The sequence below is a fragment of the Phascolarctos cinereus genome, unplaced genomic scaffold (assembly GCF_003287225.1).
Source record: "Phascolarctos cinereus isolate Bilbo 61053 unplaced genomic scaffold, phaCin_HiC Scaffold_5;HRSCAF=322, whole genome shotgun sequence".
In the NCBI taxonomy this organism is placed as follows: Eukaryota; Metazoa; Chordata; class Mammalia; order Diprotodontia; family Phascolarctidae; genus Phascolarctos; species Phascolarctos cinereus.
In genome coordinates, this window is record NW_027555958.1 from 279,047,751 (window position 1) to 279,070,289 (window position 22,539).

Sequence of the window (22,539 nt, forward strand, 5' to 3'; positions counted from 1 at the left end):
GGCTATGTGACTAGGGAGAAAAAGAGGGCTACATGTTGAGGATGTAGAAATGATGTTTGGCAACTGATTGGATATGTGGGTTGAGGGAGAATAGTACAGGATAACACTGAGGTTATGAACCTGGGAAATTGAAAGGTTGATTGTGCTATCAGCAGAAATAGGGAAATTGGGTTGGCCTTGGTTGGGGGAATGGGAAGGATATAAAATGGACATTGGTTATTAGACTCTTCAAGGACATCCAATTTGGAATGCTCAATAGGCTGATGGAGATAAATGAATGGAGCTCAGGAAAGAGAAGGATGGAAGTACAGATCTGGAAATCATCTATACAGAAATGATAATTCTACATAGAGATGAAATGAAAGAGTATGGAGAAAAGAGATCCCAAGACAAAATGTTGAGGTACACCTCATACTGGGGGAGTGGTGTGGATGATGAGCCAGCAAATGATGTTAATAAGGATTGATTGCACAGGTAGGAAGAAACATGAAAGACCACAGTATCACAAAGGCACAAAAAGGAAAATTCCAGGAGGAGAAGGGGTCTATAGTATCAAATGCTGCAGTGAGATCAAGAAGAATGAGGATTGAGAAAAGCATTTAGGAGATGGTGGGTAACTTTGGAGAGGGCAGTCAGTTGAGTGACGAGGTCAGAAGCCAGACTGCAGAGTTGAAATATGAGAAAAGAAGAAGTAAAGGTAAGGAGTGTAGACAGCTTTCCCAGAAGTTTGGCTGTGAAAGGGAGGAGAGTTCTAGGACAATAGCTTCAGGGGATGATAGGGTCTAATGAGGAATTTTAAAGAAGAGGGAAACTTGGTTATATCAACAGGCCGCCATGATAGGAAGAGACTGAAGATTAGAGAGGATGACTGTAGGGGCTGGAGTAGACGGGAGGAGATGGAAACAAGAGAACATGTAAGGGAGTTGACCTTAGTAAGAAGGGCTACTTCATCAGAGACTAGGTAGAGTAAAGCAAGAGACAATGGGGGAATGACTTAAAGGAGTTTTGAGATATAGAGAAGAGTGAACTCATGATCAACAATCCTTTGACCACTGACCAGTGTTACCTATGATCTTAAACTCAAATTTGTCTCTATACAAAATCTATCCATTCTTATAGTTCTGCCATCTGGGACAAAGATGTTTTATTCTTCTAGGATTTACCCTCCCCCTTACCCCCCCTTCCCATAGGTTAAAAATGACATAAAGGTATGTGAGGATGAAAAGGTTAGCTGTTTGGTTTTTTTTTAACCTTATTCCCTTGGATGTTTTGAGGGTTTCTTCAGGGGAGATATTATTGCAGCTTTTCTACTGCATTAGTTCCAAGCAGCCACACTAGAAGACCCTAGACACCCTTGGCCACAATTCCAGGTGGATCTTTTCTGGCAGCTTGGAGTGAAGAGCTTTTTTTCAGCCTGGAAGCTGGCTCAGAACAAGGCTGTCTTGCAGTTTCAGCATGAGCTGGGTGGAGCAAAGTAAGCCCTGGGGTGATTCTGAAACTTGTGGTGGTGGCCTGGAGATGAAGAGCAGATGGGATCAGACATTGAGGTACAGACCACATTGAGTGAGAGGGGTAGCTGCTGAGAACTCTAGCTGTGGGGAGGCCAGCAGGAGGTGTGCCAATACTCTGGAGTGCTTATTCCCTAGGTGCCTCAGAGCACTTGCTAAGGCAAAGCTCATTTAGTTTCTAAAACCTTCAGAACCTTTTGATTCTGTAGCCTTCTTCTTCTGTTAGGAAGTATAGGGATTAAAAAAAACAAACCCGCTATAGTGAATTCTGCTCAAAAGCTTTCTATGGTTTGTTATAATTTTGTATGTCTAAATAAATTACATGAACACTCAATTCACTCAAGTGAATTGTGAAATCCTTTGAATGGGGAATCAAGAATAAAGAGGGATGAATCCAGACAGAGTAGAGGAACTTAAAGAACAGAGATAAAAAGGATTTCCTAATTAAGGTAATTTGGGACATGTTTCAGATTACATTGAACCTGGGGCCAGACTTCAGACATCCAAAGGCTCCAGAGAAAGATGGTGCTGGTAGGTAATTGCTGCACCATCTGTTGGCCATATAACACCCCCTCAGCTGGTCAATTAATTAATTAATCGCATGACGGAAGACTGTTCTCTGTAAATAGCAGAAAGCAGGGGAATGAAGCAGGTATAAGTACATATAGCTCTGACGCTACCACCACATGTACACTTGGCACCTACTACCTATATCATCTGTTAAATGTACCCATTATACTGCTCTCATAATGGCAGCCCTTCAAATATTCGAAGTCAGCTCTCATGCCCCACCCGTCTCAAGTCTTCTCTTGGCTAAACATTCTTAATTTCTTCAACTGATACTCAAATGACATGAATTCTCTCCTTTGAATGTTCTCCAGATTATCAATTTCCTTCATTAAAAGTGCCCAAGTCTGACAAAGGCAGGGTATAGTAGTACTAACCTCTCTCCTGTTAAAGAGAATGAGGCCAATTACAGAGCCCTGAGGCACTCCAAGTTGACCTGAACTCATTAATGACCAGGCAGCTAGGTGGTGTGGTGTGGTGGGTAGAGTTCTAAGCCTGAAACCAGAAAGACTCATCTTTCTGAGTTCAAATCTGGCCTTAGACACTTACTAGCTATATGACCCTGGGAAAACCACTTAACTCTGTTTACCTTAGTTCCTCATCTGCAAAATAAGCTGGAGAAGAAAATGGCAAACCACTCCAGGATCTTTGTCAAAAAATCCCCAAATGGGGTCATGAAGAGTGGGACATGACTGAAAAAACAACTGAAACAACAATGACTATTTGTTGGCCCTGCCATTCAACCAGGTCCAAACTTACCTAACAATACTATAATCTAGCCCACACTTCTATCTTGTTCATAATAATAGCATAAGAGCCTTTTTCAAATGGTTTGCTGTACCTGAATGCACTATTTCTTCACTAATCCCTCTAAGCCAGTCTAATAACTATGGCAAAAAAAGAAATGAGGTTAGTCTGGCATGACCTGTTCTTGATAAAGTAATTGTGGCTCTCTGCAATTATTGGTTCCTTTTCTAAATGTTCAGTAACCATCCCTTTACTATGTTACAAAATTTTGTCCAGAATTGAAGTCAATCTCATTGACATAGTTTGCAGAGTCCATTCTCCCCCCTCCCATTTTTGAAACATGTACAATATTTGCCTTTCTCCAGTTTTGTGCTATCTTTCCTATTCTTCATGATCTTTAAAGATCATTTGTAGTAATTCGGCAATCAATCTGTCAATTAATTCAAAACCTCAGGAAGTGGCTCACATAGCAACCACCTTAAGTTCAGACCTCACCTGGACTGGTGCAATAGACCCCTTATTGGTCTTCCTGACTCTAAACTCTTCCCACTGTAATCTCTCCTCCACAAAACTGCCAAAGAGATTTTCCTTAAAAAAAAAACAAAACTAAACAGGTCAGACCATGTCACTGCCCTATTCAAAAAATCTCCAGTGGTTCCCTATTATATTTAAGATAAAAAACAAACTCCTTTAACATGGAAATACTTTAACAACTTGGACCCAACTTATCTTACCAGCCTTATTACATATTACTCTCTTCCATGCACATCATTGTCCAGCCAAACTGTCCTTAGAAAGAAACATACTTGTCCCACATAAGACAGTTCTCTAAGGCTTTGTTGTTACTCATAAATGGAACTCCACTTTTCATCTGCCTTTGTGCTGACTGGTTCCTACACCTGGAATGCAATTCTTTCTCATCTCTACATCTTAAAACCCCTAGTTTCTTTCAAGGCTCATCTCAAGCAGAATTTTTAAAAATATTTTTTCATTTAACAAAAATCTATTTTCTTACCTCTTACCTCCATTCCATTTTCCATTTCCCCAGTGGAAAAAAAAAGAATAACAAAATGCTTTTAACAGATGTACACAGTCAAACAAAGCAAATTTCCACATTGGCTCTGTCACACACACACACACACACACACACACACACACACACACAGCCTCATATTGCATCCTGAGGCTATCATCTCTCTGTCAGGAGTGGGGTAGGTTTTTATCTTTGGTTCTTTAGAATAGTTGTTGGTCACTGCATTGATTGGAGTTCTTAAGTCTTTCAAAGTAATCTGTTTTTACAGTGTTGTTATTATATAAATTGTTCTTGTGGTTCTGCTCACTTTCCATCAGTTCATAAAAATTTTCCAAGTTTCTCTAAATCCATCCTTTTCATCAATACAATAATATGCCATTACATTCATATACCATACTTTTGTTGTTGTTCAGTTGTTTCAATCACGTCTGACTCTTTGTGACCCCATTTGGGGTTTTCTTGGCAAAGATACTGGAGTGTTTGCCATTTCCTTCTCCAGCTCCTTTTACAGATAAGGAACTGAAGCAAACAAGGTTGAGTTACTTGCCCAGGGCCACACAGCTAGTCAGTGTTTGAGGCCACATTTGAACTCAGGAAGATGAGTCTTCCTGACTCCAGGCCCAGCACTCTATGCACTATACCACCTAGCTGCCCATACCATACCTTATAATTCAATAATTTTCTATTACATATTCATATGCCATAATTTGCTTGCTCATTGTCTAAATTTATGGAACATCTCTTAGTTTCTAGTTCTTTACTTCTATAAAAAAAGAGGTGCTATGATTATTTTTGTACAGATAGGTACTTTCCTTCTTTCTTTGGTCTCTTGAGGGTATATAGTCCTAGTAGAGACATTGCTAGATCAAAGGATATGCACAATGTAGTGACTTTGGGGGCATAGTTATAAACTGATTTCTAGGAACCACCTTTTACATGAAGCCTTTCTTGGTTCCTTCAGCTTCTGGTGCCTCCTTGACCCAAATATCTTGCATAAATTTTGTATGTACTTATATACATGCTGTCTCTCCTGGCCAGATTATAAGTTCCTTAAAGTCAGAGTCTATTTTCACTTTCATACCTGGCAACTAAGTTGGACTTTGATGGAAGACATGGTGCCTACAACAAATGTATGAAGAGTTAATTCCAGTAGAGTAGACTGTTTTAGACACTTTGAGGAGTTTGCAAGTCAGTTGGAGATGATGGAACTGTGGAATGGAATTCAAGGAAGAAGCTAGTCTTGGAAATATAATTTTAGGAGTTGTTTGCATAGAGGTGATAGCTAATGACATGGGAATGAGATTGCCACAGAACAGAGTATGAAAAGAAGAAAAGAGCAATGAGGAAAGAGCCTTGTGCTTGCCTAGGCCTAACAGTAAGATGATGTCCCTTTAAATATAGATTTTGCTCTTTGGTCATCATATACACTGAAAGTACTAGAAAATAAAAATGACTCAGACAGTCTAGAGGGAAAGAAGAAGAAATCAGTGAGGGAGACAGAGAATCGATCAGAGAGGTAGGAGGAAAGAGTGATTTAGAAACCAAGGGAAGAAAAAATATCCTGCAAGGGAAAAAAGGCTGGTCTACAGTTTCAAATGATGGAGAACAGTCAAGAAGAACGAGGAAGTGGATGTTATTGCTTCCTTTATCACACAGAAACAAACTATGAGAAAAGGCCCTTGTTTACAGTAATCAGAGTCATTGGTGACCTCAGATAAAGCAGTTTTGATAGAATAATTGTGGTAGATGGAGGGAGATTGAAGTAGAGTGAAAAATGACTGGGTGAAGAGAGGAGGAAAGACTCAGAACAAAGAGAAGAAGCGGGTCTCTTCTAGCCTTTCCATATTAACACAGGAATTGAAGCTATTGTTGTTTCAGTTTACCAATGTAACTGTTTATATAATAGAATAAATTTATATAATTTTATATAATTTATATAAAAGAACAAAAAGCCACCAGGTAGTTCTTAATTTGAAATAGTTATTCATCTAGACCACTAGCTAAAAAATGTCCAGTTTAGGATACATTTGGGTAAAGGACAAAATCAGGAAGTCATTTTTCAGGTGTGGTGAAAGTAATTCTAGCCTTTTCTGGTCTTAGTTTGTTTCTATGTAATAGGGAGAGCAATAATTCCCACTTCTATCTTGCTGCACATTTTCGGGATCAGATGATATCTGTCAAGTGTGTTAAGTAACATGAGCTTTACTTGAATTTTTGACCACATTCTTCCTGTCTGTCTTTCTCACCCACTCCCATCCCATCTTTAGTCTCTCCCTATCTATTGCAACTTTCCTCACTAGCTATAAGCATGTAGAAGTCTTCCTCACCTTTAAAATATATTAACTCAATTCTACCTTACTCTTAAGCTATCATCCTATATCTTTTCTCCCCTTTACTTGCCAGTCCCCTGGAAAGAGTTGTCAGGGAGATAGGCATTCAGGAGTAGGGAATGGCATGAACAAAGACATGGTGGGAGGAAAATTGAATGTGTGTTTTAAATAAGAAACATAGAATCAAAGATTCAGAGCTGGGAGATCATGCAGTCCAGTCTTTCATTTTACAGATAAGGAAACTGAATCTCAGTTAAGTGACTGGCCTAGGTCACACAAATAAGTATCTAACTTAAAAGTAAAATGAGACAATGTATGAGAAGAATAGTTTGGCTGGAACATATTAATTATTCATGTAGGAAAAGAGTGGAAGATAAGGCTTGAAAGGCAATTTCAAGATAGATTATAGAGGGCCTTGGCTATTAATTAAAAGATATTGTTGTACTTTAAGCCAACAAACACTCAAAGGTGGTTGTCAGAAACCCTATAAATGATTGTACTTTAAATAGACCTGATAATTTTTTAGACAAGTTTGATAAACTATTGCACTTAAAAATACTGAATGTATAAACTTATCATCTTCCTCTCCAAACCAATTTCTTTTGTGAGAGGTACCATCACTGTCCCAGCTTTAGATTGTATGCCCTCTAAGGTCACTTTCAATTCTAAATCTATTATCCTAAGAGCTACTATTATAAAAAGTCTCCTGCTTTCTGTCACCTTTGTTGTTGCTCACACTGTTGCCATTGTGATTGAGAGAACTTCCCTGTCACTGATTTTATCATGGGGAAGGGTAAAAGAGTAGGATTACGGAAATAATATCCTGAGTACCAGGAAATGGGGGAAGAGTTAAATCTTTAAAAAGTCCTTTTAATCCTTGCATGATGAAGGGGAAAAGTCCTTCTGATTGTGTAAACAGAGAAAGCATGAAACCCCTTTGTTGTAAGGTTAGTAAAACAAAATTAACATGGTGGCCATGTGAGTTGAGAGGAGTCATATATAAAAGACGTTGTAGAGGCAAGAGTGATAAGATTTAGCAACTAATTGAATAGGTGGGGAGACTGAGAAGTTGAACATGATGTCATGGTTACAAACCTTATTGTAAGGACGGATATTGGGGTTTGTCTACGTATGATACATTTTTCCAATTTTTCAAATGAAACTCGGTATGTATTTAACCACTGTTCATATCATTATTTGTATGGCAAAATGTATTTATGTGGCAAAATAACAGACAGATAGAGATGAAATCTATATCTATATCTATATCTATGTCTATGTCTATGTCTATATCTATATCGATATCTATATCTCCTCCTGGAAACTACCCCAAGTTCAAGGCCCATTCTGAGTCATCTCACACAAAATCATATGACATAAGTTCCTACTGATATTCCTTTTATCAGACCAACGAGAAGACACATTAATTAAAAAAAAAACCATTTAGTTAAACACCACACAAAAAAATGACAAGTAAAATTCACCCCGTACGAATAGATCTATGCTTCCCCACTGATGAACACAACACTGATGGGAGACAGAATATGTGTGGCCAGGGAATATACATAGAAATGACATAAGTATAGGGAACACCGTGTCCTGGGAACATGTATAACCAAGGCACCTCACAAGCCTAAGGGAGTGTTCCCTTTGGCACATATCTTTGCTTCTGATGTTGCTGTTTGCTGGCCCCCCTGTTATGTCCACAGTTTGCAGGGCTACTGATGTCATTGGCTAGTTTGGGGAAATCTTTGAGTTCTGGATTGCTGTCCTGAAAGTTGATGTGGTGGCCATAGGACAGAAGTGTTGGCTTTGTTAAGTGTCTACTACAAAACAGACATAGTACTAAGCTCTGGGCCATGCTAAGATAAGACTTCTCTTCCGGTGCTGCTCTCTGCTTTCAACTTCTGGTCTTCCAAGAAATTGATGATGCTATATGTGCCTCTTCCTTGTGGCAAGGGGTCTCAGACACATAGTCTCAAGGTCTCCTGGTAATTTTAGGCCCACCTAGGACCCAACCATAAAAACATACCAGAAACAACAGCAGCAGAAGTCTGCAAGCCTTAAGTCTGTTTTCTGATATATTCCCCTTTGGTTTTGCCTCAGCTGCCATTACTTTTTCCCAGTTCACTATTTGACTTGGGGGTAAAAAGTTTCCCCTGAATTCCTTTCAACCCCCACCATCCCCTTCTTGGTACCTGTGAATTACACTGAGAGCTTCATTTAAGAATAAAAGCCATTAGATGAGGATGGTGATGATCTGTTCTTTATTCTTAACAGCAACATCATGGTGGCTGTCTCTACATACCAATTTATGCTTGATACACAAGTCTTTAGTAAGTTGAATACTATGGTTATATAACAGAAATATCACAGCCTAGGAGGCTTATCAAGAGAGTTCCCTGATTAACTTAGTGAACTCATAGGGAGATGAACTTTTGTTTATGATATTGATTGAACTTTCCTGTGGAGAATAGTGACAGAAACCTTGGTACTTCCTGGAAGATGTCTCTAAGGCTTTAGAGACTAAGGTTTTTTCCCCAAGATAAATTGGTTGGCTCATACTCCTGTATGATATCGTGGGAGGGGCTGCCGTCTTGTGTTACCCTATATAAACTCATCTTCATGGAGGACTTGTGGCTTTTTTGCCCATTTCACCTTGTCTGCAAGATCTAGATAATACATCAGAACTAAGAGTGTGCTCTTTCCCTCCCCTTATCAAGGAGCCATTAATTGAAATTTGGGGGCAAACCACATGAGAACCATACCATGTAGCAATCATGGAGGCAGGAACCATGTTGCCAAGTGCCCCAGAAATAAATAGCAGCATCTTGGCCAAGAGATAGCAGCAGCTGTGACAGTATTGAAGCATCTAGAATGCCCAGACCCAGACTTAAAGGGTCAATGGCAAAGTGACACATGCTCTAAACTACGTGGTGGCCATGAAGAGGGCAAACACATATTCTGCCTGATGTAAGTTACTAAGCTTTAGCTTCCTAGAAAAGTTCTAGAGTTTCATAGATTAGGAACCCAGCATACAGAAACAAAAACAAAACAAAATATAGAGTTCCATAAACCCAAAGAGCATAACTAATCAGGTAAGGACAAAAAATTTGACAAAAACTACTGGAAAAACTTGAAAGAAGACTGGTAGAAATTAGGAATAGATGAAGATTTCACATCATATGCCACAATAAACTCCGAATGGATCAAGGTATAAAAGGTCATATTATAAGCAACTTATAGGAGCGAAGGTTTACACAAACAAAATCAATGCAGCTAAAATTTTTAGAAGAGAAGCAGTTAACTGGGAAAAAATCTTTACAGCAAGTATATCTAGTAAAGATCTGATAACTAAGATCTTTAGTTAATAGAGTTGTTCCAAATATATTAGAACGACAATCTTTTCCCAATAGCTAAATCATCAAAGGATATGAACAGGTAGTTCTAAAATGAAGAAATCCAAACAGTAAATAGCCACACAAAAATTCTTCAAATTATTAATAATTGGAGAAAATTACAAAAAAAGGAAAACAATTATCATTGGAGGAGCTGTAGGAAAATAGGCATACTTGTGCATTGCTGGTAGATTGTGAGTTGATTCAACCATTGAGGAAAGAAATCTGGAATCATGCCCCCAAAGTCACTAAACTATAAATACTCTTTGACCTAGCAATAACACTCCTTGTCTATACACCAAAGAAATTAAAGAGAAAAAAGTCCTCTAAACAAAATATTTATAGCAGCTCTTTTATTATAGCAAAGAACTGGAAACGAAGGAGGTAACCATAATTTGGGGAATGGCTGAATAAATTCTTGGAGGTAAATGTAATGTTGTACCTAAGAAATGACAAAAGGGGTCAGCTAGGTGGCGCAGTGGATAGAGCACCGGCCCTGGATTCAGGAGGACCTGAGTTCAAATCTGGCCTTGGACACATAACACTTACTAGCTGTGTGACCCTGGGCAAGTCACTTAACCCCATTGCCTAACCAAAAAAAAAAATGACAAAAGCAATGCTCTCAGAGGAAGTTGGAAAAACTTGTATGAACCAAAAAAGAGAGAAGTAACGAACAATTTATTTTTATTTTATTTTTTTGTTTAGCTATTCTATTTATTGTTTTTTTTATTAATTTATTTTGATTTATCAACAATCACTTCCATATGCTTTTGAGTTTAAAATTTTTCTCCCCCTTCCTCCTCACCACCCTCCCTAAGACGGCGCACAATCTGATATACATTCCTATCAAACATATTTTCACATTAGTGATGTTGTAAGTAAGAATTACAACTAATAGGAGGAACCACCAGAAAGAGGAAACAAAAAAAGAGGAAAAAAAAAGCAAATAATATGCTTCCATCTGCATTCAAATTCCATAGTTCTTTCTTTGGATGTGGATAGCATTTTCCATCATGAGGCCTTTGAAAATGTCTTAGATCCTTGTATTGCTGGGAAGGTTTAATTTTATCAATATTAGTCATTACACAACATGGCTGTTATTGTGCGCTGGTTGTATTGTGTATTGGTTCTGCTCACTTCACTCAGCATCAGTCCATACAAGTCTTTCCAGGTTCTTCTGAAGTCAGCCTGTTCATCATTTCTTATAGCACAATAGAATTCCATTACATTCATATACCACAAGTTGTTCAGCCATTCCCCAACTGATGGGCATCCTCTCAATTTCCAATTCTTTGCCACCATAAAGAGCTGCTATAATATTTTTGTATATGTGGGACCTTTTCCCATTTGTACGATCTCTTTGGGATATAGCCCTAGAAATACTATTGCTGCGTCAAAGGTGTATGCACATTTTTATAGCCCTTTGGGCAGAGGTCCAAATTGCTCTCCAAAATGGTTGGACCAGTTCACAACTTCACCAACAATGCATTAGTGTTCCGATTTTCCCACATCTTCTCCAACATTTATCCTTTTCTTGTTTTGTCATGTTGGCCAATCTGATAGATGTGATATGGTACCTCAGAGTTGTTTTGATGTTCATTTCTCTAATCAATAGTGATTTAGAGCATTTTTTCATATGACTACAGATGGCTTTAATTTCTTCATCTGAGAACTGACTGTTCATATACTTTGACCATTTATCAACTGGGGAAAGGCTTGTATTCTTATAAATTTGACTTAATTCTCTATATATTTTAGAAATGTGGCCATTATCAGAGAGACTGGTTGTAAAAATTCTTTCTCAATTTTCTACCTTCCTTCTAATCTTAGCTGCATTGGCTTTGTTTGTGCAAAAACTTTTCAATTTAATGTAATCAAAGTTATCCATTTTGCTTTTCATAATGTTCTCTATCTCCTGTTTGGTCATGAATTCTTCTGTTCTCCACGGATCTGATAGGCAAACTATTCCTTGCTAGGAGAGCAATTTATAGAATATCAACAATAGTGTAAAGAAAAACAACTTTGAAACACTTAATAACTTCTATCAATGTAAATGGCCAATCACTTCTCTAGAAGACTAACGATGAAGTATATTATAGAGGGGTGATGGACTAAAGGTGTAGAATGAGACAGACATTTTGGGACATGACAAATGTGAGCATTTGTTTTGCTTGACTATTCTTATGTACCAGAAGAATTGTTTTTCTTTTGTTATTTGTATGTGTATGTATGTTTGTCGGAGAGTGGTCGGAAGGGGAGATAGGAGAGCTAGCAATAGTAATGTCAAATAAAGAAGAAAAGAAAGAAAAGACGGTCATTGAAGCAGTTTTTAAAATGAGAGGGACACACAAGAGAGGGAGGAAAGAAAGAAGAAAGGAAACAAATATTTATTAAGCACCCACCATAGCTAAGCCTTATGCTAAGCACTTTATAAATCTCATTTGATCCTTACAATAGCTCTGTGAGGCAGATGCTCTTATTATTTCCATTTTATAGTTGAGAAAACTGAGGCATAGAGGCTAAGTCACTTGCCTGGGACACACAGTTGTGTCACACAGACAATAAGTGTCTGAGGCCAGATTTGAGCAAACATTTATTCAGAACAGAATACAGACAAGCAAGATTGCTATGAAAGGAATATGTTGAATTTATTATATATACATATTTTTAAAAGTGAGCCATACTTAACAGACATGCTTTTTATTAATTTATTTTTAGTTTTTAACAATCACTTCCACAAGCTTTTGAGTTTTAAATTTTCTCCCCCTCTTTCCCTGCCTCCCTCCTCAAAATGGCGTGCAATCTGATATGGGTATACATATACATTCCTATTAAACATATTTCACATTAGTGATGTTGTAGAGAAGAATTAGAGCCAATAGGAGGAACCACAAGAAAGAGGAAACAAAACAAAACAAAAGGAAAAAAAGAGCAAATAGCGTGCTTCAATCTGCATTCAAACTCCATAGTACTTTCTTTGGATGTGGATACCATTTTCTGTCATGAGACTTTTAGAGATGTCTTAGATCCTTGCCTTGCTGAGAAGAGCTAAGTCTATCAAAGTCATCGTACATTGTGGCTGTTACTGTGTACAGTGTTCTTCTAGGTCTGCTCACTTCACTCTGCATCAGTCCATACAAGCCTTTCCAGGTTTTTCTGAAGTCTGCCTGCTCATCATTCCTTATAGCACAATAGTATTTCATTACATTCATATACCACAATTTGTTCAGCCATTCTCCAACTGATGGGCATTCCCTCAATTTCCAATTCTTTGCCACCACAAAAAGAACTGCTATAAATATTTTTGTACATGTGGGTCCTTTCCCCATTTTTATGATATCTTTGGGATATAGCCCTAGAAGTGCTATTGCTGGGTCAAGGGGTATTTACATTTTTATAGCCCTTTGGGCATAGTTCCAAATTGCTCTCCAAAATGGTTGGATCATTTCACAACTCCACCAACAATGCATTAGTGTTCCAATTTTCCCACATCTCCAACATTTATCATTTCCCCGTTTTGTCATGTTGGCCAATCTGATAGATGTGATGTGGTACCTCAGAGTTGTTTTGATTTGCATTTCTCTAATCAATACTGATTTAGAGTATGTTTTCATATGACTATAAATAGGCTTAATTTCTTCATCTGAGAGCTGCCTGTTCATATTTTTGACCATTTATCAATGGGGAATGACTTGTATGCTTATAAATTTGACTTAGTTCTCTATATATTTTAGAAATGAGGTCCTTATCAGGGGGCAGCTAGGTGGCACAGTGGCTAGAGCAGTGGCCCTGAAGTCAGGAGTACCTGAGTTCAAATGTGGCCTCAGACCAAACACCTGACACTTACTAACTGTGTGACCCTGGACAAGTCACTTAACCCCAATTGCCTAACAAAAAAAAAAAGGAAAAAATAGAAATGAGGTCCTTATCAGAGACACTGGTTGTAAAAATTCCCAGTTTTCTGCTTCCTTCCTAATCTTGTTGCATTGGCTTTGTTTGTGCAAAAACTTTTCAGTTTAACATAATCAAAATAATCCATTTTGTATTTCATAATTTTCTCTATCTCTTGTTTGGTTATAAATTCTTCTGTTCTCCATAAAACTGACAGGTAAACTATTCCTTGTTCTCCCAGTTTGCTTATAGTATCAACCTTTATATCTAAATCATGAACTCATGAACTTTATTTTGGTATATGGTGTAATATGTTGGTCTATGCCTAGTTTGTGCCATACTCTTTTCCAGTTTTCCCAGCAGTTTTTGTCAAATACTGAGTTCTTATCTCAGAAGCTGGGGTATTTGGGTTTATTAAACAGTAGATTACTATAGTCATTGAACACTTAACAGGCATACTTAACAGGCACATATACTCTTCTTTTTCTGTTCTATTTTGTATGTGGAAATGTTATTTCTGCGTGTTCATTAAATTCAGAATGAAATATTTTTAGAAAAAAATTTAATGGAGGAAAACTTTGAGAATTTTCAGTCTTCTACAGAGAAGTAACTTTTGAGAATTCATGGGCAGCAGCTAATCTCAGAATTGGACCTTTTAGTGAAAAGGGGGATTTCCTAGGCAGTATCTGTCTCAGAGGTTACCTCTCTAGCAACTCCAAGGGTAAAAGTCCTATAATCTGGTCTACTGTTGCAAGAAGGGGAGTTCCTGCACCTTCTTAGAAAGAGAAAGGGGATTTAGCAGTTGGCACCTGAAGCTAGAGAAGCAGGATGGGACTAAAAGCTACATTTCTGGGAACAAGAGATATGGATTTCACATCTATTACTGTGAGTCAGTCAGATGGGGTGGGTCTGACGGGAAGGGGATTACCAAGTGTTATTTCCTTATTGGGAAGTCTGAGCCCTTGGGGAAATGAAGCGAATGGGAACTCCCCAGAATTTGGGGGTGCTTGTATATCCCCTTCCAAAGGGAATTCAAACTACAGTGTTGTGCTATGACTGTGGTAGTCAGTGGTATAGGAAGAAAGGTGCTGCTGTGCCAGTAACACCAAGTTACTTTTCCTTCCAAAAGACATCAAAATTACAGAGAAGTGATATGAGTCAGAAAGACTGTAAGGACACTGAAGAAAAGTGTGGCTTTTTTTTTTAGGCATTTGGGGTTAAGTGACTTGCCCATGGTCACACAGCTAGTAAGTGTCAAGTATTTGGTCTGAGTTCGGATTTGAACTCAGGTCCTCCTTACTTCAGGGCCACTGCTCTATCCACTGCGCCACCTAGCTGCCCTGAAAAGTGTGGCTTATTGATTGTTCTATGGACTGCTATGTGTCTTTTTATTTTTGCATTTTGTATTGAATGGAATACATTCTCTCCTAGATATGTATTATTACCTTAAAAACTTTCACAAGATCCAAAGAAGGGATTCTTAACCTTAGGTCTGTGAACTTTTCATTTTCCATTTTTAATTATCACAAGTATTTTGTTGTTGAATCGTTTCAGTCGTGTCCGACTCTTTGTTAGCCCATTTGGAGTTTTCTTGGTAAAGATATTGGAGTGGTTTGCAATTTCCTTCTCTAGCTTATTTTAATGATGTCAAGAAACTGAGGCAAACTGGGTTAAGTAACTTGCCCAGGGTCACACAGCTTCGCCACATTTGAACTTGGGAAGATGAATCTTCCTGACTCCAGGCCCAGCACTATCCACTGTTCCATCTAGATGCCCTTTTACAAATATTTTTCAGTATAATTGATATGCTTTGTAATACTAGATATTTTATTTTAAATGTCTGAAAACATTATTCTGAGAAGAGTTCCATAGGCTTCACCAAATTGTCAAAAGGATCCATGACACAAAAATGTTAAGCCTCCGATCTAGAAGGACCCTTTTAATTCACAAAAATGGAAACCTTGAGATATATTCAAATATTTTCCCAGAGTACATTCTGGGTGAGGGAGAATCAAACCAGGTAAAGTAGTTATACACACATACATAAATATGTGTGTATATATCTCCACAGATAGAGATATATACACACATACACACATATACATATATATTTTTGGGAGGGTATCCAAGGCTAAGCTTGGTCCATAAAAATGCAGATCATGAGATCTTGCACCATAGATTACAACAGCATTTTAATACTGCTATGTGAGTTTTGAATGAGCACTCCTATCCAGATGTAACAAAATGACAACTCAGGATTAGTACTTTGTGATAAAAAATATGATAGGAACAAGTCCTAGAATCTATTTCAAGCCTTTATTAAATTAAGTAAGTCTATGGGTACTGCCTAAAAAATATGGCTCTTAGTTACATGTGGTGCAGAAGGAAGCAAGTGCAGTGAGAATGTTTATACAGAGAAGTAATCAATTGCAAATAAAGTGGAAAAAGAGAGAGCTCTAGCATTTTTTTTTTTTGCTGGGAGAAACCTTGAAAGCAATTTTGAAGGAGGGTGGATTGGTGGATCCCAATTTAATAAAATTCTAAGCGTGGGCAGAAACAAATTTCTCCCTAGCCAATCCTTGATAGTTCAGAAGAGGGTAGCCTTGATTAATTCTTTAATTGTAAATTTAATTTTAAAATTATACTCTAAGTTAAATTCAGCCTGGAGCAATGGCTACAGTGCTGGGCTTGGAGTCAAAGAGACTTGAGTTCAAATCCCACCTCTGACATTTACTAGCTGTATGATTCTCGATCAATAATTTAATCTTGATGTACCTGTGGCAACTTCCTAGGATATAACAACTAAATCCTAAAACTGCCATATGCTTAGGTGAAGGGAGTTTGCTCACCAGCAACAGATACTACCAGTATTTGTGTGACTCAACATATTGCTTAACCTCTTCCAGACTGTTTCCTTATATGTAAAATAGAGATAATAATAATACATCCCTCAAAAAGCTGTTGTGAAGATTAAATGAGATAACATATATAAGGTTCTTTGTAAGCCTTAAGTATTATATAAATGTCAGCTATTATTTTTATTATAATTTAGCCAATACTAATTAATTCTTTATAACATCATTGGGAGGGATGTTAGTTTAATGTGAGATAATGGAAGTTTCATGATTCACTAACCTAACTATATTATAGAAAGTCAACATTTAGCAAAAAAAAATAGATCATGTCTCTGTGATATTACACACTTCTTGAACTCTTAATAAAGTTTCCAAATCTCTGTGGAGTAGGTGAGGTTCCTGTGTGTGAAACCTTTGTCAACATCCTATATAATATAAATCTTTCAGAATCTGGAAAGAGGGAGCCACATCTCTATTCTAGGCTCAATCTCCTCTACCAAATGACCAAATAAATTTCTTTCTAAAACGATTTCAGATTGTTAGATTTGTTCTCATGAACAATACTTTCTCATTGCAACTTGCTCTTATAGTAGGAGGTCTGGGTTTTCCAGAAAGGGATCACTATCATATGGATATGACACACAATTCTATTTTTTTTGAGGGAGAGGAATACAGTGCTACTTGTTTCTATAGCTCTTCAGCCCCTACCAGTGTGCTTTTATTTGTATAGAATTACTCACCTATTAATATTATGATACTACTAATAACATAACACCATTAATACTTAAACATGAAATACTGAATTAACAATAAAACTAAAGTAAGAAAAATTATAATATCATAGTTACTCAATATAAGGCAAATGAAAGAATAACAAAAACATTATAGTATACCCATAGTCTATGTTACAATCTCCCACCAACACATTCAATGTCAGTATGGGGAGAGTGGACAAACACTTATGCAAACTTAGTGGGGAGGAACACGTGTATAAGGCCAACACAACTTTAGATTATAAGCCTTGGTGTCCTTTAGGTGTTTGGGTGAATTTGGAGCACACAAAACCACTTTTTGGCTGGTTGCTCTTCTTCTGTCTGGCATGTGCCATGCTTCTTTGGAGCAAAACTCCTCCTCTTCTGCTCTTGAACCAATGAAGTAGTGAGAATTTCTTTTCATAGCCACCCCAAACAGAGTGCTAAGGAAGATGTTATATCTATTCAGTGACAAGCACTTCCCTTAAGCCAGAGAACTTCCAGCACCCTCAGATTTGTAAAGAACAGAGGATACTGCTTCACTAAATCATCCCCAAGCCTCTTCTTACTGCACAACAGACCTCCCAGCAAAACTCTTTAGTTTGGCTTGTCTAATGCTTCACTCAAAAGGAATTTCCTTTGTCCATTCAGCTCTCAGCATCTTCTCATAACAGCAATGTTCACAGAAAAACTGTTGACTCCCTGGGCAATACAGACAAGCTCAGCTAGCTTTTCACTCAAGAGGATGCTTATTTGTTCAATCAGCTTTCAGGCAGTCAAGTCTCCTCTCACAGCAAAGAGACTAAAAAGCCTGCCTTTTCCTCTGTGTTTCTCCTACTCGAATCAGACAGCAGTTTCCCCTTTCTCAAGTTGTGCATGGTGCTAAGGGTGGGAGAACAACATTCAGTTTGAGACATACAATAGGTAGTTAGAGATGTGGGGGTAGAGACCAGCCAGCATAGAGATTAGAGCTGGATAAAAGTTTTGGGAGAATGATGGGATTGGATTCAGAGATTTATGAAAAGAGTAAAAGTAAAAGAAGTAAGTAGAGGCACCTATTATAGACAGACTTCTTAAGAAGTTCAGCCACAAAAGGCAGGATAGATATGGGACAATAGTTAGCGGGGATAGATGGATAAAGTGAGGGTTTTTAAAATCTCTTACTTTTTTAGCTAGGCAATGGGGTTAAGTGACTTGCCCAGGGTCACACAGCTAGTAAGTGTTATGTTATCTGAGGCCAGATTTGAACTCATGTCCTCCTGACTCCAGGGCTGGTGTTCTATCCATTGCACCACCTAGCTGCCCCTAGTGAGGGTTTTTTGATGGGAGAGACATAAGACATGCTTGTAAGCAATAGGAGGTAGCCAGCAGACAGGGAGAGATTTAAGATAAAAGAAAGAGTGAGGATGATAGAGGAGATAATCTATTGGAGAAGATGAGTAATTTGAGGAACTGTGGTTAGGATATTTGAGAGTATTGGTGTATATGTTGTAATCTCCCAATATGAGGGCAAGAGTTGATGAAGACAGAAAGGTGAGCCAAGAACTGAACTCCATGAGGAAAGAATCCTGGAGATTGGTAGACAACAGCTACCAGAATTTTGATTGAGTGATAGTTATGGATTGAGTGAATCTCAAAAGAGGAGAGGTTACTGAATGGTGGTGGTAAAGGGAAAATCTGGAAGTAGTAATGGGGAGCAAGGAGTATTCCAACTCCCTGACCTTGACCAGCGAGTCTGGGAAAATGACTGAAAGTACAGCCTTCATCAGGAAGGAGCTAGGTCTTAGTGAGAGCCAAAAGCTGGAAAGAGTGGGAAAGGAAAAGATTTAAAATGAAAGTAAGTTTTTGCCTATGGAACAAGCACATCAGAGAGCTCAGTGGAAGGGGTAAGTAGTTTTCACGTGAGACATTGTAGGGGAGGTTGCTTGAGGGAAATGGGAATAAGGGATTGGGCAGTAGAGGACCGGAAATAGGGTTTGAATGATAATTAACAGGGGTTCGGAATTACTGAGATGGGGAAGTTACAACTGGGGGGAATTTATTAATCATTAAGAGAATATCATATTACTTAATACTTTGCAATTTTTCTTTTGAGAATTATTTGTTTATATTCTTTGACCACTTGTCTATTAGGGAATTGTTATGATCCTTTATGATTGCTTTATTTTCCTTTACCTTATCAGAGATAGTTGATTCAAAGATTTCTCACCCTCTCCCCAACAATCATTTCCTTTCTCATGCTATTTGCATTAATTTTGTTCATGCAAAAACTTTTCAATTTCATATATTTGAAATTATTTTATCTTTTGTGATTGCTTTAATTCCTTTTTGCTTAAGAATTAATCCTTTAGTCATATCTGTGAAAGGTACCTGATTGATGATTTTCTAAAACTTTTATAGTAGTCTTAAAGAGGTAGTGTATTCTATTGAATAGAGATCTGGCCTCTGAATCAGGAATACCTTGGTTCAAATCCCACATCTGACACATACTGGCTGTGTAAATTTTTAAAAATTACTTAACCTTTCATTGCTCCCTGCAACTCTTCAAGAGTATAAGTTGCTATTCCTCTTTGATAGCAGAAGTTCTTCATCAGTAGCTCTCTACATTGATGAAATCACAGGTGTGTTTAAAGAAAAAGAAATTTTATATGTACACATATTCGTTTTGAACTTATTCTGGTATATGGCATAGATATTGGTTTGAACCTAATTTCCATTTTTCCCATTAATTCTTCTAATTCTAAGAAATAGGGAGTTTTTCCTCAATGTAGTTATACTCAATATGATAGTGAGTTCAGTTGCTTCTTTTTCTTCTTTACTTAGTGTATTTCATTGATCTCCTTTGTTATTTTTTGGCTAGTACCAAATAGTTTTCGATTTTTATTGCTTTATAGCATACTTTGAAGCATGGAAATGAGATTCTCCTTTTGTTTCTCCTTTGTTTTTCATTGCTTTTATTGAGATTGATGATATTTATTCCTGCAAATGAATGGTTATTATTTTGTCTGGCTCTATAAAGTACCCCATCAGTAGTTTGATTGGTATGGTACTACACTCTTTAAATCAATTTGGATAGCATCATAATTTTCTTATTATTATATTGGCAAGGCCCATGAAATAAGATATTCCTCCAGCTAAGTCATTTTTTTTTAAGTGGATAAAACCATTCTTGGGTGTATTTTGGTACTTTGATTCTTAGATATTTTATGCATTTTATATTTATCTTGAACAGGACTTTCCCATATATTATTATTTTTTTGTTTGTTTTTAGGCAATTAGGGTTAAGTGATTTGCCCAGGGTCACACAGCTAGTCAGTGTCAAGTGTTTGGTCTGAGGCCATGTTTGAACTCAGGTCCTCCTGACTTCAGGGCTGGTGCTCTATCTACTGCGCCACCTAGCTGCCCTCCCATATATTATTAAATGTTAGATTTTGTTATTGCTATATGGAAACATTGGACTTTTGTTTTGCTAACTTTGCTAATTTTGTATCTTGCTACTGTACTAAACTTATTAAGTGTCTCAATTAGTTTCTTTGAGATTTCTAAGGTTTTCTAAGTAAACAATTATGTAATCAGCAAATAGAGCTTTGTCTCCTCCTTGCCTATCTTCATGCTTTTAATCTCTTTCTCTTGCCTTACTGCTAGAATTTCTAGAATTATATTAAATACCAGTGTGGAAAGGGTGAATGAATCTACATACATGCCTGTATTTTTTGGGAAAGTTTCTAGTGTTTGCTCATTTTATAGTTTTTTTCTATTTTCTATTATTATAGATTTATCATTTTAGAAAAGCACTTTATATCATAATTTTAAAAGTTCCTTCTATGTCTAACTTTTTAGGTTTTATACTAATCGTTTTCCTAATGTTTAACTATTCTTGCATTCTCTACATGTGTATCTTACTACTGCTGTGCTTTGAATATGAGCCCATACTTTTTATTTGTATTTGTATTTTGGGGAGAATGTACTCCAGGTTTATGAGGGAAATATTTCAGAACTGCTTTGAACCAATTCTATCACCTGGCTGACTGTTAAAATAAATTCACTGATGGGGATTCTTGATCTATATAATAAGAAGACTAGAACCAGTTCCTGTATAAGAGGGGAAAGCAGCCCAGAGGGGAAGCCCATAAGGAGAAAGAGAACCACAGGCCAATGTCATTAGTGAATTTTGTTTCAAATAAAATCCTGGGAAAAATATTCATAGTACTGTATCCAACAAGTTATTCACTATGATCAAGTTGATGTTCTTTCTTTCATGTGGAGTCCTCATGCTGCTCTCCCCAGGGCAAAGTGTCTCTGATGGGTAAGAACTAAACTGGACTCTCAGGTTCTGCTCCTCTCCACAGAAAGATTCTCCATTGGCAGGGTTAATTTTTTTTAAAATTTAATTAAAAATTGTTTTTGGTGAGGCAATTGGGTTTAAATAACTTGCCCAGAGTCACACAGCTAGTGAATGTTATGTGTCTGAGGCCACATTTGAACTCAGTCTTCCTGATTCCACAGCTGGTGCTCTATCCACTGTGCCAACTAGCTGCCCCTGTAAGGGTTTATTCTTTCCTTATCTATAGCTTGCTCTCTTTCAGCTCATGCTGCCAGAGGTTCTGTTCTTCAAAGCTGCTTTTGACCACGAGTGACTGTCTCTGTATTCCTGTCTGCCTGGAGTGTGTGTATGTCTGTGCCTCTTCAAATTGTGCCTTTAACTCTTCAAAATTATCTCTCCATTCAGGACAGGATGTCTCCTAATAGGTAAGTAGTTCCACTAGTAGATGACATGGCCATAAAGGGACAGTTGAGCACGAAGAAATTCTCTCTTCCCTCCCTGCTGATGTTGAATTTCACAAACTTGTTGAAACAGCCTTAGCTATGCCAATGCCTCCCCAGCATGGACAATTTTTTCTTGTCCAATAGCTAGTCTCCCTTTAATCATTTAATTCCATCAATCCAAATGGTTTACAATTTGTTAAGGGTGTTATATATTTGCCTTAATTTTTAAGATTTCATCTTTCATGATTATTTTGGATATATTTATTTGCTGATTTTCCAACTTTAAAAAATTGTATATTCATTGGCACATTAATTTTCTCCTTTTCTCATTTGTTAACATGTTTCCAGGGATATGAGTTTTCCTCTCAAGACGGTATTAGTTCCACCTCAAAAATTCTGGTATGTTATGCCATCATTATCATCATCATTGTCTTTCAAACAGCTATTCATTGTTTTAATTATTCTTTTACTCACTCATTATTCAAGGTGCCTCCATTTAAATCTGTATCTTTTGCTTGTTCTATTTAAGCTACTATTTTTATTGCATCATAGTCTATAAAACTGTTTACTATTTTGGCTTTTAAAAATTTTTGATTATTCTGTGTTTAATCACATGGTCTATTTTTATAGGTACTATATAGTGGTGAAAAATACATATATTCTCTAATGTTCCCATTTAGAAGATACCATA